At 45.0% G+C, this 5,018-nt stretch overlaps 1 pseudogene; it reads right to left on the minus strand.

The window, feature by feature from the left end:
* Positions 1 to 4,701: 4,701 nt before the first annotated feature.
* LOC129672646 (small nucleolar RNA SNORA17) lies at positions 4,702 to 4,807 on the minus strand (annotated as a pseudogene).
* Positions 4,808 to 5,018: the final 211 nt, after the last annotated feature.

Below are 5,018 nucleotides of genomic sequence, written 5' to 3' on the forward strand. Positions count from 1 at the left end.
CCTGCAACACGCAGGAATAAATACAGAGACCCACAACAGGACAAAGTGTGTGGAACACTTTGGTCCTAAATGGGATAGCTCAAGCAACCCTGTGGAAGAGGATATAGAAAGACTGTAAAAGCCAGATGGGGTGGAGGACACCAAGAAAACAAGGTCTCTAAGACAGAACAGAGCTGGTGCACATAAGAACTCAGAGACTGTGCCACCACGCAGAGGGCCTGAGTAGGTCTGGGCCAAATGGGGTCCCAGAGAAGAGGAGACATGAACACAAATTCCCATCCCTAATTCAGAAATTATTTTCAGCTGGTAACCATCCGCAAATGAAAACTTAGTTTTCTCCAACAGACTCTCTCTGGATATACAAACCACTTTTAAGACTAGGCCCCTTGCCCAGCAAATAGCCAACAGAAAATACCCTCACTGGTATTTTGGAAGATGTTTTTGTCCCAAAAATTCTTTCTCTGGGCTTCTTCCTCCCCCCAGTTTTTTTTTTAACCCTACAGATATTTTGCTTATATATTATGGTTTCTGATTTTGTATTTATATTTTAAGGGATTTCTGTGTGCCCCAGTTTGTGTTTCCACATCTATATGGGTTTCTTGCACTGTTTTTTGGTTCTTAGTTTTTCTTTTTGTTTATTTCGCCCTTTTGGGTTTGTTTGTTTTTATTTTATCTTATTTTATTATTTTTTCCTGGTTTTTTTTAAATGTCTGTTTGTTTTCTAATGAAAGAAAGCAAGAATGACATGGATTTGGTAGGGTTGAAAGGTGAGGAAGATCTGAGAGGTATTTTACAAAGAGATATCTTTGGTCTTTGTGGAGCTCCTATCCTTTCCCCATCATACTAACTCCCCTTCTTTTTTATGATCCCCTGTACTCTGCCAAAGGTTTGGTTATGAGTCTTAGTGTCTGCTTTGAAACACTGCTAGGTAGAGTCTTTCAGATGCCTTCTGCGGTAGACTCCTGTCATACATTCAATGCACATCCCATAAGTCTTTCTAAATGAGGATTGATCATCTTACCCTGTGTCTGCTCTCTTGATTATCGTTTGTTGTTGTTGTTGTTTTCTGGCTTAATCTCAGTTGAAATTATTTTGTTTGTTTACTTTTGCTTTTTTATTTTTTTAATTTTATTTTTCTTATTAGTTACATTTTGTTAACTCTGTGTCCCAGCTGTATCCTGCTCCCTCATTCCCTCCCCAACCCTACACTCCCTCCCTGGTCTCCTCCCTGCCCCTTTCCAAGTCCACTGATAGGGGAGGACCTCCTCCCCTTTCATTTGACCCTGTTTTATCAGGTATCTTCAGGGCTGGCTGCAAAGTCCTCCTCTGTGGCCTAACAGGACTGCTCCTCCCCTGGGGGGTGGGGGGTGGGGAGGTCAAAGAGCCTGCCCTTGATTATCATTTTTAAGTGTATAGATTTCTTTATGTCTATCATATTTTATAGGTCTATATAAGTGAGTATATACCATGTTTGTCTTTCTCCTTCTGGGATATTTCACTCAGAATGATCTTTTCTAGATCCCAGGGTCTTTTCTGAGACTGACATTCAACCAAGGACCATGTATGGATATAACCTAGAACCTTTGCTCGGATGAGCCCGTGGTAGCTCAGTAACCAATTGGTTTCCCATAGTAAGGGGAACAAGGACTATTTCTAACAGAAACTCAGTGGCTGGCTCTTTGACCTCCCCACCTCCCAAGGGAGGAGCTGTCCTGTTAGGTCACAGAGGAGGACGACTTTGCAGATCTGATAAAACAGGGTCAGATGAATGGGGAGGAGGTCCCCCCCCATCAGTGGACTTGGAAAGGGGCAGGGTGTAAATGAGGGAGGGAGGGTGGGTGGGATTGGGAGGGAATGTGGGAGCGGGATACAGCTGGGATACAGAGTTAATAAAATGTAACTAATAAGAAAAAAATAAAAATTAAAAAAAAAGAGATATCTTGTTTTCCTAAGAAATAGACAAGAGCCAGCTAGGGCTCCCGAGGCTCTCATTTCTCAGGCCAAAACTTGCTAAGTTGAGGCACAATATTTCCTCACTCATCTTTCATGGCCAATAATAAACATGTAAACTCTTAAATCTTATGAAAAAATAAGTAAAAATAATTTTATCGATGGTTAGCAAATGTCACTAATCTTAGGCTACTCTTTCTTGTATTTGTTTAGATAAGATATGTCTCTATTCAGAAAAATCAAGTAAGGTTTTTTCTTATAAAAATTATAAAAGTTACATTTATGGTTTAGTCAGAGAGGATTTCTGAGGCTCCAAGGTACAGCAGAAAAACGAGAGACCCGACAGACAGGGAGGCTTTCCTAGTAATCAGCAACTCTCTCGTCAGTATAGTCTTCCCTTCATTTCCTCCTAAAGACTTCATCATTCAGAAGATTTTTGTCTACAAAAATAACACATTAAGAAATAACTCATTTTCTCTTGTCATTAATCTGACAAATACAGCTGCCAACCATCAGAACTCTGAATAGATCGAGACAAATTGATTACAACAATGAACTTACATAATCCCAGCCCAAAGCAAAGACACTTGGCATTCTAGTCTTAGTGACGTTCTTTTGAATGAACGCGCAATTTTCTTAGAGTTTTCAAATCATCAAAAATAGCTAACAGGTCCAAGTTAGCATCCTGTGGACTTTACCCAAGAACAACCCCGCAGAACTTTCTCCCTGTGTACCCAAGCACTTTGCCCAGCTCTGGTGCTGGATTCTGAAATAGCAACAAACCTCACAGGCCCATCAAGCGATTAAGGGTTATTCTCTTCATTCCTTGTTCTGTTTCCTATTGCTTCTTTTCCATCACTCACTTGGCCTTTCTAGCATGGTTATGTTCCTTCCCCCAGTGAGTCCCTGATGCTTCTTACTTCTAAGTTATCTCAGAAGTAGTAATACCTGTGAAGCAACCTTGTCAGTGGCCAAGTCAACTAGCCTTGGCTGTATTAACTATACAGAATGTCCAGGTGCTTCGATTTGACTAGAATACTAAAGCTTTATTACTGAATTTATTATTGAATACTAAAGCTTTATTAATTCAGTGAAGGAAGTGTGGTTTCTTCTGAGAATTAAATGATTGGCCAAGGTTAAGTTTTTCTTTCTTATTTTTTTAAAATCTTTTTACTGGTTCTTTGTGAAATTTCACATCATACACCGCAATCCTGCTCATCTCCTCCTCCCTTCATACTCATCCTCTACCCTTGCAACTTCCCCTACAACAGAGAAAAAGCTATCGTGTGTGGAAGCTGTAGTGTGTCACAGTGTTTAGTCCACATTTCTTTGCATGAAAATGTTCAATGCAATGACTCCTTGGTCTGGTGCTAGGCCCCTGGCTTCCACCGCTCTACCAATACTGGAACCTCATTGGGACTCCTCTCTGATACCCTGCTATTGCTCTGTGTCATGGAGATCTGTAGTTTTGGATCTGTAGGACCAGTGCCTTCATCAGGAGTTCATCAAGTTGGTAGGGCCAACTCAAAGTCCTGCATCTGGGCCTGAGAGGTATCTGGGCTAGTCAGCCCACTGAGTCTCCTGCTCCCCAGCAACCCCCACAACCAGGGCCAGCTCTATCCTGCTGCCCAGGCTCGGTGTAGGGCTCACTCTCCTATGTGTTGCAGCCGATGAGGGACATGGCCAGTTCTCCCCCTCTCATGACCCTAAAGCCAGATCTCCTGCCGGACATAGATGGTGAGGGGTGAGGAAGAAGGGAGGGAACCTTTTCCTTCTCCACCCAGCAGAAAAGAGGCAGGGTCGGCCCTCTGTGTCCATGCTCTCAGGGTCACTCACCACCAACCCCCAGATCCAGGGCCTGCTCCAGTGTGCTGCCCATGTGAGGTGCAGGGCAGGCTCTCCAGAGCGCTGCCCTTGGTAAGGGGTGGGGCCAGGTACTGCAGTTGGGAACAGCTCTCTTGTTCTCATGTCTCCAGGGCCAGCTCTCCCATGAAGCTCAGGAGAGGGACGGGCCCAGTTCTGTACAGCCCTCAGCTATCATGTCCCCAGGTGTCAGCCTAGACCAGAAACACCCACCTGACCTTTGGTGGTAACAGACCCCTGCTGCTGCAAGACCACAGACCCAGACGCGTGTTCCCCAGTGGCAACATAGGCCAGGACCCCACCATGGTCCTAGGTGGCATCACCAGCTACTCACATCAGCTGTTCCTCACTATCCTCGAGTCTCCAGTTCTGCCTCCCTTCATTGTGCACACCCCCTTCTGTTTCTCTTTCTCTTCCATCCCTGACCACTTACTTGCTCCTTTTAGTGGTGCCTGGGGTCTGTGAGTGTCTGGTGTCACCTCAGAGTGGTGTCAGGATTGCCATGCCCCACTTGTGCATTATGGTACCAGGCAAGCTCTTGCGCAAGCTCTGCCCTGCCCAGATCTTCATGGCACCAGACTGGTGGACATCTGACCGTGCCCCACCGCACCAGGCTGGTGGTAGTTCGGGCTCATTCCTGACTAGGCATGTCCAAGATGCTTCTTGTGAGGGTCATGCTCATGCTCATTCAGCCCCTGACCCCGCACCCACCCCCATCCCCACCCTGCCTCTGAGGCCCAAAGTCCCAGGCAGGGTTCTTCTAGTCTCTGCCTTGCTCCTGGGTCCTTGGAACCATTGGGGCCTATGTGGCGCCTGACTAGTGGTCATCTCAGACTAACTCTCTGTCCTGGCCCCTTGAAGGTTGTCTCAGGCTTCCTTTTTTCAGGGATTGTTAGGCTACAAATCATTCAGATGTTCACAGGTCTCTCCACTCTGCCACCTACTGACACACATAAGACACAGCAGACAGGCCTGCAAAACCTCTAGAAGCAAGGGTTTTCCTTTCTTTATATGTTACCACCTGTCTGTCTGTTTGTCTATTTGGGGGCAGAAGAGGAAGCAGTTTTACAACTTTGTTAATTGTATCTATTAACTTGTCATTTGTACTCTGATCCTTTCAAATGATTTGACCCGAATTTATGTATTTGCAACCTGGCAAAGTCATAGCCCAACAAGAGGTGGTGTAAAGGTAGGCTATTTGCCTT

Source organism: Psammomys obesus, unplaced genomic scaffold (genome assembly GCF_907164565.1).
Source record: "Psammomys obesus unplaced genomic scaffold, mPsaObe1.curated_primary_1811, whole genome shotgun sequence".
Lineage (NCBI taxonomy): Eukaryota > Metazoa > Chordata > Mammalia > Rodentia > Muridae > Psammomys > Psammomys obesus.